The sequence below is a fragment of the Nyctereutes procyonoides genome, unplaced genomic scaffold, assembly GCF_905146905.1.
Source record: "Nyctereutes procyonoides isolate TBG_1078 unplaced genomic scaffold, NYPRO_anot_genome, whole genome shotgun sequence".
Classification (NCBI taxonomy): Eukaryota; Metazoa; Chordata; class Mammalia; order Carnivora; family Canidae; genus Nyctereutes; species Nyctereutes procyonoides.
Window position 1 is genome coordinate 50,721,257 of NW_026575131.1, and position 17,697 is coordinate 50,738,953.

At 48.4% G+C, this 17,697-nt stretch overlaps 1 long non-coding RNA gene across 2 annotated transcripts in view; it reads right to left on the reverse strand.

Annotated features, from left to right (window-relative positions):
- Positions 1 to 144: 144 nt before the first annotated feature.
- Positions 145 to 17,697, reverse strand: part of LOC129521544 (uncharacterized) — an 18,481-nt gene continuing 928 nt past the window's right edge. Inside the window, exons 2-4 of one of the 2 annotated variants that reach the window (XR_008666828.1) lie at positions 2,136 to 2,276; positions 1,654 to 1,720; positions 145 to 1,379 (exon numbers count right to left, since the gene is read on the reverse strand). This is a non-coding gene — a long non-coding RNA (uncharacterized LOC129521544). Of the gene's footprint in view, positions 1,721 to 2,135; positions 2,277 to 17,697 lie in introns of both variants that reach the window. The other variant, XR_008666827.1, reaches the window with a different exon arrangement.

Sequence of the window (17,697 nt, forward strand, 5' to 3'; positions counted from 1 at the left end):
CCCCCGCCCGCCCAGGCCCCGCCCCCAGCCCCGCCCAGGCCCCGCCCCCCAGCCCCGCCCCCGGGCGCCGCGCTGGGCAACGGGGCCAGGGGGTGGCGCCGCGCGTGTGTGCACCTGCCGGTGGCCCGCCCGCCCGAGCGCCCCTCGGCGGCCGGCGCGCCCGGGACTCGCCTGGCTCTGGGGCCGGGCCTGTGTGACACCTCCTCCTCCTCACGCCCGCACCCCCACCCCGGGCCCTCGGTCCGCCCTCCCGGCGGACCTCTCTCTGTGCCTCAGTTTCCTAAGGAGCAGAAGGGGCTCAAACACAACACAGACGAATCTTCGTGATCATTCTGCGGAGGCAAAGAGGCCAGATTAAAAAAGAGTATATACCCTTTCTGGTCTCGTGTACCTAAAACTCCAGAAAATGCAGTCTCATCTCTGATCAGTTTCGGGGTGTCTGGGGGTGGGGTGGGGAGACGCTAGAGGGAGGGATTAAAAAAAAAGGCTAGAATATACTTTTCGAGGTGGTGGAAATGTTTAGAATCTTGATGGTGGTGCTGGTTTCCAGGATATGAAAACTCATCGGATTGTACACTCGAAATGTGTGTGGTTTGTTGTATGTCAGTTATACTTCAATAAAGCTGTAAAAAAAAATGTTCATTGCGTCTGACTCAGGAATGTTAGGAAGACGAGCTGAGCTCATCCGGGTAAAGGGCTTTAGGATGGCATTTGAGGCACAGTCAGGGCTCAGAAAAAAACCGACCACAACCTCAAAGGCGAGTGACAGTGTAGCCACCCTGTGAATGGCAGAGAGGATGGCCCCTAATGGCCAGCCCAAAGGCACTATCCTCAGCCCACTAAAGGAAATAGGATGAGGATTCGGATAAGAGTGTGGGATGTGAACAAGGCTCAAAAAGACAGTCACCTCCCTGGCTTTCCCTCCATTCTCCCCTCACTGCACCTCCCTGCAGCCACACCTGTCTCCCTTCTCAAACCCAACATGTGCAATCCCACCCCAGGACCTTTGCTCTTACAGTTCCCCCTGCCTGCCTAGCTCTCTCCATCCTTGAGATGTCTGCATGGCTGGCTCCTCCTGGACGTCCTTCAGGAATTTATTCAAATGTCATTCCCGCAGGCTGACGGTGCTCAAAATCCACCCCACCCCCACCTTTGAGCTCCTTTTCTGGTCCCTGTTTTTTTTCCCCCCCCCAGAGCAGTTACCACAACCTGATTGAGTCAGCTCAGGCTGCTGTAAAAATACTGCAGACTGGGTGGCTTAAACAACAAACATTTCTTTCTCATGATCCTGGAGGGTGGAAGCGTGAGATCAGGGTGCCAGGACAGCCAAGATCTTGGTGAGGGCCCTGCTCCTGCTTATGTCCTCACATGGCCTTTCTCTGGTGTATGCAGGCAGAGAAAGAGAGAGAGAGAGAGCTCCTGTCTCTTCCTCTTGGCATTAACCCCATCACGGAGTCTCCAGCCCCATAACTTCATCTAATCACTGATCATCTCCCAAAGGCCCTGCCTCCTCATCCATCACACAGGGTGGTATGGGGGGATTGGGGATGTGAGGGGGATAGGGGGGCTTAGGTTTCAATATATGCCCTTTGGGGGAACACAAACATTCAGACCAGAGCACAGATCATAAAAGTATATAACCTCTGTCCTCACCACATCAAGAGGCCAGGGGACTCTGTCCATCTTGGTCACTGTTGGCTACTCACACTCAGCATGTGGCCTGCATGTACACAGTAGGTGCTCAACAACACAGTAAGTGCAACAAATAACATGTGGAACAGAAAGGGGAACTTGTTGCAAGGGACAGATGGTTTGGGGGGACACAGGCGACCTCTTTTGTTTGATCTGGTGGCTGACCACCCCTCCCTGGTCAAGCTGGTTCGTTGGGGTGGGGCCCTGGATTCCTTGCCTTCACCCCCCTTGCCAATGAATGAGCACAACCACATCATCTCACTACCTGGGTCTCCAGTGCCAGACTGGAGTCCAGCCTATAGGTGTCCCCCTTGGAATGTTCCTCAGGCTCCCCAGGTGCAGTATGCCCCTAATTGATCCTGCATTTCAGCCCCACTGGCCTTTCCTCCCACAGCCTTGCCCCATCCCCACCCCCACCCCCTGGCCTCCCTCACCTCCCTTACCAGAGTCTGTCTGTCCACAGTTGTCCTCATACTCCCTAAGCAGCACAACAGTCATGGCCACCTAGGCAGACGCTGCAGCCAGGCCTCTCTACACCTCAGTTTTGTCATCTGCCAAATGGGCTTAGTAATAGTGCCTCATTCCTAGGGTTTGGAAGAAGGATGAAAAGAATACACAGAACACTAAGAACAGGGCCACGCTCACACCAGCCACCACTTCACTGTGAAGTGTTGCTATTGACATTCTTTTTTTTTTTTAATGGTTTTATTTTATTTATTTGTTAGAGAGAGAGAAAGAAAATGTAATGTGGTGGGGAGGGGCAGAGGGAGAGGGACAAGCAGATGCCCCACTGAGCAGGGGCTTGATCCCAGGATCCTGAGATCATGACCTGAGCCAAAGACAGATGCTTAACAGGTGCCCCCTCCCCACCGCTATTAACATTGTTAGTCACCACCGCCCTCTCATTCTGGCCCCCATCAGTAGCGGCTGGCTGCCAACTCTGATGCCTCTAATCCACATAACAGCTGGAAGAACCTATTTATCAAGCTATTTATTTTTTCTTTTTTTAGAGAGGAAGGGGGAGAAGCAGAGGGAGAAGGAGAGAGACAATCCCAAGCAGGCTCACACCCAGCTTGGAGCCTGAGGCAGGGCTTGATCTCACAACCCTGAGATCATGACCTGAGCTGAAATAAAAAATTGGATGCTTAACAGACTGAGCCACCCAAGTGTCCCATCAAGTTATTTTTATGGACAGTTTCTGAATGCCAAAAAAAAAAAACCCTAAAGCAGCACTGTTCAGTAGATACATGAGATATAATATTAGAAATTCTAGTAGCTATGTTAGAAAAATACAATCATGGGACGCCTGGGTGGCTCAGTGGTGGAGTGCCTGCCTTTGGCCCAGGACATGATCCTGGAGACCCGGGATCGAGTCCCACATGGGGCTCCCTGAGTGGAGCCTGCTTCTCTCTCTGCCTGTGTGTCTCTGCCTCTCTGTGTGTGTGTCTCTCTCAGAAATAAAATCTTTATTTAAAAAAAAAGAAAGAAAAATACAATCTAATTAGAAAATGGGCAGAGGAGCGGGTGCCTGGGTGGCTCAGTGGTTGAGGCATCTGTCTGCCTTTGGCTTAGGGAGTGATCCTGGGGTCCTGGGATCGAGTCCTGCATCAGGCTCCCCACAGGGAGCCTGCTTCTCCCTCTGCCTGTGTCTCTGCCTCTCTCTCTGTGCCTCTCACGAATAAGTAAAATCTCTTTTAAAAAATATAAATGAATAAATAAATAAATAAACAAACAAATAAAATCTTTAAACAATAATAAGGAATCTTTAGGAAAAAAGGCCTGAACAACAAAGACAGAAGAGAACAAAACAAAATGAGCTCATAGATACAGAGAACAGATTGGTAATTGCCACAGGCAAGGGATGAGGGTGGGGAAATGTGTAGAGGGAGTCAAATGGTACAAAATTCCAGTTATAAAATAAATAAGTCCTGGGGCGCCTGGGTGGCTTAGTTGGTTAAGTGTCTGCCTTCCGCTTGAATCATGATGTCAGGGTCCTGGGATCCGGTGGTGTTGGGCTCCTTGCTCAGCGGGGAGCCTGCTTCTCCCTCTCCCTCTGCCCCTCCCCCTGCCCGTGCTCTCTCTCACGCTCTCTCTCTCTCAAATAAATAAATACAACCTTAAAAAAGAAAAGATAAATAAATCCTGGGGATGTGATGTACAGCATGGTTGCTATAGTTAACAATACTGTATTATATATTTCAAAGTTGCTGAGAGAATGGATCTTAAAAGGTCTCATCAGGACACCTGGGTGGCTCAGCAGTTGAGCACCTGCCTTTGGCTCAGGTCATGATTCTGGGGTCCCGGGATCGAGTCCCGCATCGGGCTCCCTGCAGGGAACTTGCTTCTCCGTCTGCCTGTGTCTGCCACTCCCCCTACTTGTGCTCTCTCTCTGTGTCAAATAAATAGATCAAGCCTTTAAAAACTAAAGATTAATTAATTAAAAAAAGAAAAAGAAAAGACAGAGACATAGACACCGGGAGGAAGGTCAAGGGACCATGGCAGTAGACATGGGAGTTATTTACCTACGAAACAAAGACCCCAGTTGCCACCAGATGCTGGGCAAGAGGCAAGGAAGGAGTCTCTTCTGGCCCCCAGCGACTTCGGAGAGAGCATGGCCCTGCTGACACCATGACTTTGGACTCTAGCTTCCAGAATCGTTTCCGTTTTCTTTTTTTTTTTTTTTTTCCCGTTTCCGTTTCAAGCCACTTCTTTGCTGTAATTTATTACGGCAGCCGTGGGAAACTAACATTGCCTGTGGTGCCTCCACCCTTCAGGCCTCAGCTTGTCCATCATCTGCTCTGAGGCCTGTCCTGACCTCCACAGGGCTAGGGCAGGGCCCCATTTTTTTTTTTTTTTTTTTTTTTAGATTTTATTTATTTGACAGAGAAAGAGGGAAAGAGAGAGAAAATGAGCACAAGCAAGGAGAGTGGCAAGCAGACAGAGGGAGAAGCTGCTGAGCAGGGAGCCCCATGCGGGGTGCAATTGCAGGACCCCAGGATCATGGCCTGAGCTAAAGGTAGATGCTTAAGCTGACTGAGCCACCCAGGTGCCCTACCTGTCTTTTTTTTTTTTTTTTTTTAAGATTTATTTTAGAGAGAGAGCAAGTGAGAAGATGGGGCAAGGGGTAGAGGGAGAGAGAGACTCTCAAGCAGATTCCCTGTTGAGACGGAGCCCAACTCAGGGCTCAACCTCATGATCCTGAGATCACAACCTGAGCCAAAATCGAGTCCAACACTTAACTCACTGAGCCACCCAGGCACCCCCCTGCCTTTATCTGTCTCAAGTACTTCACACTCAGCACTACGCTATAAGGTAGGTGCACTTCTTCCCTCTTTACAGATGAGGAAGGAGAGGCTCAGGTATGGAGGTCATACAGCAGGGGAGCTACTCTTATCCCCAGTGATAATCTTCATAGCCACCATGCATTTTAAACTTAGCAAGGACACCTGGGTTGCTCAGCAGTTGAATCTGCCTTCAGCTCAGGGTGTGATCCCGGGGTCCTGGGATCCAGTCCTGCCTCAGGGTCCCAGCAGGGAGCCTGCTTCTCCCTCTGCCTGTGTCTCTGCCTCTCTCTCTCTTTCTGTTTCTCATGAATAAATAAATAAAATCTTAAATAAAAAATAAAAACTCGGGATCCCTGGGTGGCGCAGCGGTTTGGTGCCTGCCTTTGGCCCAGGGCGCGATCCTGGAGACCCGGGATCGAATCCCACGTCGGGCTCCCGGTGCATGGAGCCTGCTTCTCCCTCTGTCTGTGTCTCTGCCTCTCTCTCTCTCTCTCTCTGTGACTATCATAAATAATAAGAAAAAAATTTTAAAAAAATTAAAACTTAGCAACCCAATAAAAACACTGGCAAAAAGCTTTGAATAGACTTCACAAAAGGAGATAAATGGGAGTGCTGTGGTGGCTCAGTCGGTTGACCAACTGCCTTCAGCTTACATCATGATCTTCGGGTCCTGGGATCAAGCCCCACATCGGGCTCCCTGCTCAGCAGGGAGTCTGCTTCTCCCTCTGCCTCTTTTTCTCCTCCTCCCCACTGCTTGTGCTCAAGCTCTGTGTCTTTCAAATAATAAATAAATAAAATGTTTTTTTACAGAAATAAATGGATGCCAAATAAGCACGCAAAATATTCTCAACATCATCAGCCATCAGGGAAATGCAAAACAGCGTGACACCACTTCAGACCCACCAGAACAGCTAAAATGAAAGAAATGAAAGCCCATTCTGGGCAGCCCTGGTGGCTCAGCGGTTTAGCGCCGCCTTCAGCCCAGGGTGTGATCCTGGAGACCCGGGATCGAGTCCCACGTTGGGCTCCCTGGATGGGGCCTGCTTCTCCCTCTGCCTGTGTCTCTGCCTCTATATCTCTCTCTCTCTGTGTGTCTCTCATGAATAAATAAATAAAGTCTTAGAAAAAAAAGAATAGAAAGCCCATGCCCAGTGCTGGAGAAGTTGTGGAAGAACTGCAATGTTGGAAGTACATGCAGTTTGTCGTATGTCAGCGATAGCTCATTAAGGTCGAAGGAACAAAGTGGTGTGCTAACGTGAGGGAACAGATGCAAAATTGCACTTGAGTGGAATTCAGGAAGGTAGGATCCTCTTCTGGTGACTGTATCTTGGCATCAGTGCATGAATTTTCTCCTGGGTCTCTCAGCAGTTCCAAGAATGCCTCTGTGCCTCTCCACCCCATTGCCAGGCTCCTTACTGAAATACATCAGGCCCTGGAAATCCCTCCCAGGCTGAGCCATTGCTAGAATAAATTACACACTCTTGAAGAAAACTAAATATGAAGATAGATGCTTCCTCACCATCAACCACTCTCCTGGTCAAACTGCCTTTGCTTCCTTGAGGCATCATATGCTGCCTCTCACACCTCTATTACGTCAAGAGTTGTGTGAAAAAATGCTCCAGAAATAAGTTCTGCTCATTGCTACCTTTTTGGCAGAAAGGACTCTTCTTCCATTCAGCAAATGTATCCTGAACATCTACTCTGGGCCAGGCTCTGTCCTGGGTTCAGGGCTGTAGCACTGGGTGACCCAAATACCATTCTCTCTTGGGGTCTTGGGAGTGGGTTGCAGGAGTTGGATGATGAGCTCATTACACAAATAATTTCACAGTTATGATTACGGCAAGGGTCATGTGGGAAAATACAAGCTGACAACAGGGGGAAGTAAGCTAGTTTAGCAGCTGTGATCCAGGAGGACTTCTCTGAGGAAGCCAGATTGAAGGTGGATTCTATGTTAGCATAAGTCAAGTTTTGGTGCAGTAACAAACAAGTCACAAACACAGTTTATTTCTCCCTTGTGTTACTCATCCTTTACCGGCTGACAGGGGCTCAGCTCCACACAGTCACCCAGGGGCTCAGGCTGATGAGGCAACCCACCATCTTGTGGCTGCATCATGTTGAACTCACTGCCACAGAGAGACAAGAAGGAGACTAGAGAAGTGCTTATGAGCTTTCCGATGCCTCTTCTCAGAAGTGACTGACATACAGAGATGCCTGGGTGACTCAGTGGTTGAGCATCTGCCTTTGGCTCAGGTCGTGACTCCAGGGTCCTGGGATCGAGTCCCACATCGGGCTCCCTGCACGGAGCCTGCTTCTCCCTCTCCCTGTGTCTCTAACTCTCTCTCTCTCTCTCTGTGTGTGTGTCTCTCATGAATAAATAAATACAATCTTAAAAAAAAAAGACATTTCCAAATACAGAGGGGTTCAAAACATGTTATCGCCTATGCTCATATTCTTAGAAAGTTATTGGAGGATGTACCCCAACAAAACAATGGGGCAAACCAGGAGGAAAAAAGGAAGACACAAGATGGAGGAAACAGGTGTCCCAATATGGAAACTGAAGATAATTCCTGGGAGGATGGCAGGAGAAACTGCCCATCGGAAAGAACTCAGGAGGAAAACAGAATGTTACCTATAGATTATCTGGATGGTGTGATCATTTGGAAAGCTGAATTGAGATGTACTGCCAGAACTTCTAAGAAGGAGAAAAAAAAAGTAGGCAATTATCTCCAGGTGGAGAAGTCGTACATCGTAATAATTACACTTTCCAATTGTATCCTTCAAAGGGAAATTAAATTACATTTCCATAAAAGCAATAAAAACAAGGTGAGCCACCAAGACACCGGTGAATGGGGTCTTCTATCCAGTTGATGATTCAGGGGCAACATGTGATGGCTGGGAGGCATCTCACACTCAACTGGCCCAAAGTGAACTCCACCTTTCTGACACTCCACGCCTTCCCACCTCAGACACCTGAAACAACCTACCAAGGCTCAAGGACTTATATTGGCTCGGATAGAGGTGCGTTACAAATTTGGGATGCCCGCCAACTTGGGATGATCCTCTGACCCGGCCAATCAGAGCAGTCCAACCCTTAGGCGTGGTCATTGGTTTGGTTGTGTCATGTGATCCTAGCTGGACCAATGAAATGCAGTACTAGGACATCTGTTGAAACCTTGGGGGCAGTTGGATATCTCTTTTCAAGTAGTTGCTGAGGGGAAATAATGGATCTCTAGTACCAGACAGAACCCGTGGCACCCAAAGGGGGCCCTGAGGAGATAAAAGCCAGTAGAGCCAGGAGACAAATTAGAGTCCTGTGACACTGGAGCTTCTTCATCCAGTGATGCCTAAAGTCAACCCAACTCCTAGGCCCCTAGATTTTTAGTTACAGGAGTCACTTGGTTTCTTCTTTTTCCTCAGATGAGTTTGAGTTTGTTTGTTTTAGTTGAACTTAGTTTTGTTTGTTTGTTTTGTTTGTTTTGTTTTTTTTTTTTCCTGGAACTTCCAACTGAGCAAATTCTGATTAATACAACCCTTACTCAATACTGGACATTGTACTAAAGAGTTGACATGAGGGGCACCCCAGGTGGCTCAGTGGGTAGACTGAGCAACTCTTGATCTTAGGGGTGTGAGTTTGAGCTCAATGTTGGGTAGAGAGATTACTTAAAGAAATAAAATCTGGGACACCTGGGTGGCTCAACAGTTGAGCGTCTGTCTTGGCTCAGGGCGTGATCCTCAGTCGGGGGATCAAATCTCACATCAGGCTCCCTGCAAGGAGCTGGCTTCTCCCCCTCCCTGTGCCTCTGCCTCTCTCTGTGTGTCTCTCATGAATAAATAAATAAAATCTTAAAAAAGAAAGAAAAAGAAAGAAAGAAAGAAAGAAAGAAAGAAAGAAAGAAAGAAAGAAAGAAAGAAAGAAAGAAAGAAATCTTAGGGACCCCTAGGTGGCTCAGTGCTTGAGCATCTACCTGTGGCTCAAGCTATGATCCCAGGGTCCCAGGACGGAGTCCCGACTTCCAGCTCCTTGCAGGCAGACTGCTTCTCCCTCTGCCTGTGTCTCTGTCTCTCTGTGTGTGTCTCTCATAAATAAATAAATTTTAAAAATATTTTTTAAAAATCTTAAAAAAAAAAGAGTTGACATGAACAGTTTCATTGAACCCTAGGAGATAGGGAATCCTCTGATTCCCATTTAACTGATGACCAAATGAGGCTTACAGAGGCTAATCCATCCACCCAAGATCATCAGAGCCAGGGTTCCACCCCCTGTCTGCCTGAACACAAAGCCTGCCTCTCTTTGACCATGAGGAACAGTTGCCAGATTTGGAGATTCAGAGGCAGGAACGGTGCTATAGGGTGAAGTGGGTGGGGGTGAAGGGTAGGGAGAGCCAACACCAATGACCAGGACTTTTTAAACTTTCTTCAAAGGGCACAGAGGAGTAATGGAGAGTTGTGAGCAGAAGGACGGGAGGAAGCAAGGACTGCAGTGTGAAGAGTGGATCAACAAAAAATAGTAACAAAAAGTAATAACTATCCAAACCACGATGAGATGCCACTTCAGCCTCACGAGGATGGCTATCACAAAAAAGACAAGGGGCACCTGGGTGGCTCAGTTGGTTAAGTGTCTGCCTTCGGCTCAGGTTATGATCTCAGGGTCCTGAGATCAAGTCCCACATCAGGCTCTCTCCTCAGACCAGCTCAGGCGCATTCAGGGTGTTATGTTAGACCAGGCTCTCTGCTCAGCAGGAAGTCCACTTCTCCCTCTCCCTCTGCCCTTCTCTTCCACTCATGCTCTCTCTCCTCTCTCTCTCTCTCTGAGATTGCCAGTAAGTATGAAGTCTACCTTTTTGAGTGACGAAGTGTTCTAAAATTGGTTATGGTGATGGTTACACACTCTGCAACTATGCTAAGAACCTTAGAAATAATGGTTATAAAATACTTTCGCTGGGTGAATGGTATGGCATGCGAATTATCTCTCTATAAAGCTGTGAAAACATAATACCTGACATTTATAGAGTGGTTTGCTCTGACAGGCAAGGTGTTAACACTTTGCACCGATGGCTGCATTCATATTCACAAGATCACTGTTTGGAAGACCCCATTTTACAGGGCGGGGAGACAGATCAGAGAGGTTTGGCAAGCCATATAGTGAGGTGATGGTCAGACTGCAGAGCCTGGCATTCCAGGCCCCACCAGACCTGAGCCTTGCGCGACCCCCAGTCTGCTCCCAGCCCCCTGTTCTTTCCTCCCCCTAAGCTAAGCTTCTGGGCAACTGACCTGATTTCAGTTTCTTTCACACGCTCATGCTTTGCAGCCTCCAGGCCTTTGCATCTGCTGCTCTACTGCCTCTGCCCAGCTCTTCTTTCTTCTTCCCTTCTCTTCTGTCTAATCCACCAAATGAATGTCTAAGTGTGAGCAGGCGAGAGAGGGAGGGGGTGCTGACTCCCACTTTCCAATCCTAGGGCTTGGGAAGTGAGAGATGGATGCAGGGAAGTGGATACTAGAGGGGCAGCCTGGGGGAAAGATCAGGGCCAGCCTCCTCCATCTCCCTGAGGATTTGGCCCTCACCCATGTGGACAGGTTTCGAAATCCTTGGCCTGATTTTAACCCAAGCTGTAACTGGGGGGGTGAGGTCAGCTTTTCCGCTGGGCTGTTTGCCAGGCCTGGGGTGAGCAGGTGAGGAGAGAGGGATGCGGCTCCACCCAAGTCCTGCCCATCGTGTTGGGACCAGTTGATACCACTGCCAAGCTGTCTTCTCCCTTGCCCCACCAGCCCAAAAGTCTCTTCTTAGAACCTGTAAGAGGAAGTACACAAATACAATAAAATGCTATTCAGCTGCAAAATGGAATGGACTCCCGATGCCTGCAACCACTGGAAGGACCCAGAAAATGTTATGCCAAGTGAAAGAAGTCAGATACAAAAGGCCACGGATTGCATGATTCCATTCATGTGAAGTGTCTGGGTAAGGGAAGTGGGTGCTTCATGGGTGTGGTTTCCTTCTGGGGTGACGAAATGTCTTCTTCTCTTTTTATTTTTTTTTTGAAATGTCTTTTTTATTTTAAGATTTTATTTATTTCTTCATGAGAGACAGAGAGAGAGGCAAAGGCATAGGCAGAGTTGGAGAAGCAGGCTCCCTTCAGGGAGCCTCTTGTGAGATTCGATCCCAAGACCCTAGGATCACGGCCTGAGCCAAAGGCAGATGCTCAACCACTGAGCCACCCAAGTGCCCCTGAAATGTCTCAAACTAGACCAAGGTAGCAGTTGCATGCCATGGTGAATGTACTCAAAGTCAACGAATTGTACCTTTAAAATGGCTAATTTTATGTTACGTGAATATGGCCTCGATTTTAAAAAATAAAAGGAGTATGCTAGGCCTTTACTCATGAAGACTTCTCTGCCAGAAATCCCCTTTCCATGGACCTCAGCTTCCTTCACCTCCTCAAGGAGGGATCCCCTGCTGTCTGGATCCGAAGTGGTTCCCAGTCACTCTCCTATCATACCATGATATTTTATTAGTTAATGGCACACATCACTATGTGGAATTCCTTTTTTTTCCTACATTTTATTTATTTATTCATTTTATTTATTTATTCATGAGAGACACAGAGAGAGGCAGAGACAGGCAGAGGGAGAAGCAGGCTGCCCACAAGGAGACTGATGCAGGACTCAATCCCAGGAACCCGGGATCATGACCTGAGCCAAAGGCAGGCACTCAACACTGAGCCACGCAGGTGCCTCAGATGTTTTGCTTTGTTTTGAATTTACTTTTTATTTTTTTTAAGATTTCATTTATTTATTTATGAGAGACACACAGAGAGAGAAGCAGAGACACAGGCAGAGGGAGAAGCAGGATTCCTGCAGGGAGCTGGATGCAGGACTCAATCCCAGGACCCCAGGATCCCGTCCTGAGCCAAAGGCCGATGCTCAACTGCTGAGCCACCCAGGCATCCCTGTTTTGTTTTGTTCTGTTTTTAATTAATAGACTTATTTTTTAGTGCAGTTTTATTGCACGGAGAATAAATGGAAAGGACAGAGTCCCCATATATACCCTGCTGCCCCACAATCCCCCCCACCCCCCGTGGACATGCCACATCACTGTGGTACATCGGGTACAACCAGGGAACTTGCCATGACTCATCATTACCACCCAGAGTCCACAGTGTCCATTAGGCTTCCCTCTTGGTGTGCTACATTCTATAGGTTTGGACAAAGGTGTATTGACATAAATCTGCCATCACTATCATCAAAATCCTCTGAGCTCATCATCCTTCTCAACTCCTCGACCCCTGCCAACCACTGATCTCTCTACTGTCTTCTCCACACTTTTGGACCTTCCAGAATGTCATAGAATTGCAATTAAAACGGCATGTAGCCTTTTCTTCTTTCTTTCTTTCTTTCTTTCTTTCTTTCTTTCTTTCTTTCTTTCTTCTTCTTTCTTTCTTTCTTTCTTTTAAGATTTTGTTTATTTATTTATTTATTTATTTCAGAGAGAGAGCAGGCGGAGGAGCAGAGGGAGAGGAAGAGAGAATCTCCAGCAGACTCCGTGCTGAGCACAGAGCCTGAGATGGGGCTCGATCCCAGGACCCTGAGATCATGACCTGAGCTGAAACCAAGAGTCAGAAGCTCAACCAACTGAGCCTCCCAGGCGCCCCACAGGTTGCCTTTTCTGACTGCTTCTTTCACTTAGTGATATGCATTTAAGGTCCCTGCATTTAAGGTCTCTGTATGGGGAGGAGTATCAAAAATTTGTGGAAAAAAATAAAAATTAAAAAAAAAGAATTTGTGGACAAAGATTAAGGCCCATCAGGATGATTTATTTTTATTTTTTTTAATTTTTATTTATTTATGATAGTCACAGAGAGAGAGAGAGGCAGAGACACAGGCAGAGGGAGAAGCAGGCTCCGTGCAGGGAGCCCAATGTGGGACTCGATCCTGCGTGTCCGGGATCACTCCCCAGATTGAAGGCGGTGCTAAACTGCTGAGCCCCCTGGGCTGCCCTAAGATTTTATTTTTAAGTAAGCTCTATACCCAATGTGGGGCTCAAACTCAAAACCCCGAGATCAAGAGTCACATACTTGGGGGATTCCTGAGTGGCTCAGCCGTTTGGCGCCTGCCTTTGGCGCAGGGCACGATCCTGGAGTCCCGGGATCAAGTCCCATGTCAGGCTCCCGATATGGAGCCTACTTCTCCCTCCTCCTGTGTCTCTGCCTCTCTCTCTCTCTATGTCTATCATAAATAAATAAATAAATAAATAAATAAATAAATAAATAAATAAATAAATAAATAAAAAATAAATAGTCACATACTCTACCAACTGAGCCAGCCAGGCACCTCACAAGACATCAAGATGATTAATACATATTTAGGGGTAGAGGGGCACCTGGGTGGTTCAGATCATGATCCCAGGGTCCTGGGGATCAAGCCCCACATTGGGCTTCCTGCTCAGCAGTGAGTCTGCTTCTCCCTCTCCCTTTGCTGCTCCCCTGCTTGTGCTCTCTCGCTCTGTCAAATAAATAAAATATTTAAAATATATATTTAGGGGTAGAAACTGTGAGGCTGTGCAAATGTCCTGTTTCTCCTTAAAGTTTTGTCCATTAAACTTTTCATCCATCAGTGGATTCTGTCTGCAGTAAGCCTTACTGGGGTTTCTAATGGCTAGTTTCTCTTTTTTTTTTTATTTTATGATAGTCACAGAGAGAGAGAGAGAGAGGCAGAGACACAGGCAGAGGGAGAAGCAGGCTCCATGCGCCGGGAGCCCGACGTGGGACTCGATCCCGGGTCTCCAGGATCACGCCCTGGGCCAAAGGCAGGCGCCAAACCGCTGCGCCACCCAGGGATCCCTAGTTTCTCTTTTCATCATTCATCCTACATTTATTTTTTTTAAGATTTTATTTATTTATTTATTTGAGACAGAGTGAGAGAGAGAGGGAGAGAGAGAGAGAGAGCTGAGCGGTGGAGGAGCAGAAGGAGAGGGAGAGAGAGATAGATTCTCCAGCTGACTTTGAGCATGGACCCCCCCTTCCGGGCTCAGATCTAATGATTCTGAGATCAGGACCTGAGCCAAAACCAAGCGTCACTTAACCGACTGAGCCACCCAGGTGCCCCTCATTCTACATTTATTAATTGAAATTCTTCAGTCAGGGAGATTTGTCGCTTCTCCTCCATTTTTTGAATTGATTTAATCATGTATTTCTTTCTTTTTTTTGAAGATTTATTTATTTATGATAGAGAGAGAGATAGAGGCAGAGACACAGGAGGAGGGAGAAGCAGGCTCCATGCCGGGAACCTGACGCGGGACTCGATCCCAGGACTCCAGGATCGCGCCCTGGGCCAAAGACAGGCGCTAAACTGCTGAGCCACCCAGGGATCCCCCTAATCATGTATTTCTAATCAGTATGGGCTTGTGGATATTTATCTCATTGTTTGGGTTATAATCCAGTACTATGGTTATTCGTTTTGTTTCTCACATATATTCTTTAAAGATTTTATTTATTTATTCATGAGAGACACACACAGAGGCAGACACAGGCAGAGGGAAAAGCAGGCTCCCTGCGGGGACCCCAATGTGGGACTCGTCCCAGGACCCCGGGATCATGACCTGAGCTGAAGGCAGAGGCTCAACCAACTGAGCCACCAAGGTGGCTCAGATTGTTCCAGCTTTGGCCTGGGGGTGTTCTTTCCGGTTGGCTCCTGTGTCCTTGGGTTTTGTTTTAGGACTTTCTGACTTTCTGGCCCTGGAAAAGTCTCCAGGCTGTTTTTTTTTTTTTTTTTTTTTTTTTTTTTAAGATTTTATTTATTAGAGAGAGAGAGAATGAGAGAAGCAGGCTCCATGCAGGGAGCCTGATGTGGGACTCAATCCTAGGTCTCCAGGATCACGCCCTGGGCTGAAGGCAGCGCTCCAGGCTGGTTTTGTATTTTCTCTCCTTAGCCCTAGGATCGGCTACTTCTTTCCTTTTTTGGACAAAGGTATTTAGAAACCAAGACCTGGGGTCTGAGTGTACTCATTTTTTCTAGTGTGCCAATATTCTGAATCTTCAGCAGACAGCACTAGGAAATATATGTGTGTTTACTAGGCCATGTATACACACATTTATATTTTTTTTCTTAGCTATCTATTAAACATGCCATCTTGCTAACCACAATCCAGCACCTCATTGCTTTTTTTTTTTTTTAAGATTTTATTTTTGAGGGGATCCCTGGGTGGCTCAGCGTAAACGTGCTGCCTTCGGTCCAGGGCATGATCCTGGAATCCCAGGATCGAGTCCCGCATCAGGTTCCCCGCAAGGAGCCTGCTTCTCTGTCTGCCTGTGTCTCTGCCTCTCTCTCTGTCTGTGTCTCTCATGAATAAATAAATAAAATCTTTAAAAAAAAAAGATTTTATTTTATTTTTGAGTAATGTCTACGCCCAATGCGGGGGTCAAACCGATAACCCTGGGATGAAGAGGGGTATGCTCCACTGCTCCATGGACTGAGCCAGCCAGGCGCCCCCACATCACTTTTTTGTAACTTCCTTCTGCAACAGCATGAAACCTGGTTGTCAGAAGAATCTACCATATGTACTTATTTGTTCAACACTAGCATATAAATAGTTCCAGAGCTGTTAACCTGTACGCCTGTGAGCAACACATTTACCAGCTAAAGTGCAGCGTTTCTGGCCAGTTCAGACAGTTGTTTGAATGGGAAGCCTCTGAGCTAAGCAAACACGCCTGTGGATGTGGGCCACAGGTGCTCGGGCTTCCAGTTTGAGGTCCCTCAAACCATGACTGCTCTGGTCTCTGGCCAGTGGGAAAGTTGGTTTGCACCTCTCTGCACCACATTCATGCCTCGGGATCGGACCAAAGGGGGTGAGAGGGAAGAATGGAAACCGCCGCTGTGGTCCTCCAAATCTTCAGGTGGGTGGGGGTCTGAGGAGACCATGTTAGGCCTGCTGTCCTCTCATGGGCACTGACTCTGCTCTGAGAGTGGGTGCAGAGTGGGCAGGGCGGCCCCTGTTTGAGGGCCCAGGTAGCAGAACCTGCTTGGTGGGTGTGCCCGCCCAGGCATGCATCAGGTGGGCGGGCTGTGGCAGGACAGCGCAGGCCAGGGATGCCCTTCCCCTGGGAAGAGACCGGGCTTGACTTTGCAAGGGGGTGTTTGGGGGATGATGCTTGAGGCCCGTAGAGCCTGAGCTGAGTCCTACCCTTTTTTTTTTTTTTTTTTAAGATTTATTTAACCATGACAGAGAGAGAGAGGCAGAGACACAGGCAGAGGGAGAAGCAGGCTCCACGCAGGGAGCCCGATGTGGGACTCGATCCTGGGGCTCCAGGATCACATCCCGGGCTGAAGGCAGGCAGGGGCTGAAGGCGGCGCCAAACCGCTGGGCCATTGGGGCTGCCTGCTGAGTCCTATCCTAAATCCTCCTCAGGCATACAGTGGTGACCAACAGTACCCAACATTTAGAACTGCTTTGCTGCATCCCAAAGATTTTGACCTGTAGTGTTTTCATTTGTCTCTGGGTATTTTTTTCATTTTTCTTTCGATTTATTCGTTGGCCCATCTCCTTTCACTGTATGTCCTGGCTCGCGTCTTTGTTTTTGTCTTTGTTTTTGGTCCTGGCTTCTGTTCTAATCATACCTTTCATCCTCAACAATATCCCTCAGAGTGGACACTGTTATTAAGTCCATTTTACAGATGAGGCCACTGAGTCTCAGAGAGGGCATCATTTGCCATGGTCCTAGACAAAGTAGGTGAGCCTGGCAACAGACTCTGAACCCTTTTTATTTATTTATATGACATCTGGGCAGAGGGACAGACGTCTCTGCCTTCCTGGATCTGAGGGTCTAGGGCACAGACACACAATAGGCCACATAAGTGAATAAATAATCAAGGTAATTTCAGATGATGTCAAATGTCTTGTGAGATTGGGGAGGAGGGAGACAGATCAAGGAAGTCCTCTCTGTGGAGGTGACCAACTGGGAAGGGTTGGAGGAAGAGTGTTCCAGGTAGACCCATCCCCAAGGGCAAAGGTCCTCAATTGTGTGAGGAATTGGGAGGAGGCCAGTGGAGCTGGAGGGCAGTAAACAGCTGGAGGCAAGGAAATAGTGAAGTAAGTGATAAGGAGACACCCAGGGCCATGTGGACCGGGGTGAAGACTTTGGTGGTTCTTCTGAGTCGCCTAGGGAGCCATGGGAGAATTTAGAGCAGGAGGGGAAACTCATCCGAGTATTAAGGACTGTGGCCGCAGGTGTGGAATGGTGGATAGGGGTGGAAGCACAGAGATGCCCAGGCTCCTGACATCTGCCAGAGAAGTCAGGGTCTCAGTCTAGAGAAAAGAGGCACTGGAAGGGTGGGGGTGTTTGGAGGGCCCTGGATGGGTGGCAGGAAGAGCCTCCCTCTGCAGCATAGAGCCCCAGGGAGGTGAGACTGCAGCCTGGGAGGTGTGAAGAGGCCACCTTCCCACGTGGGGCGTGGCTTCCCCTTCCCAGAAGGGGGTCATTTATCCAGCACCTGGGTGGCCCCACCACGTCTGAGGAATCTCCAGGGCTCCTCTCTGTCAGCTTGGAAGCCAAGGCTGTGGAGCACCGCCACCCAAGCGTTCCCCAGCCCCCACACCACCCCCACTGGCGGCACTGCCTTGCATGTGTCCTTGGTCCCAGCAGGCGGGAACCATTCTGTCTCCCCCAGGAACAGTGGGGCGAGAAGCCTCGGGGACTCCTCAAGGGGGTACACAGGGATGTGACCAGGCCTG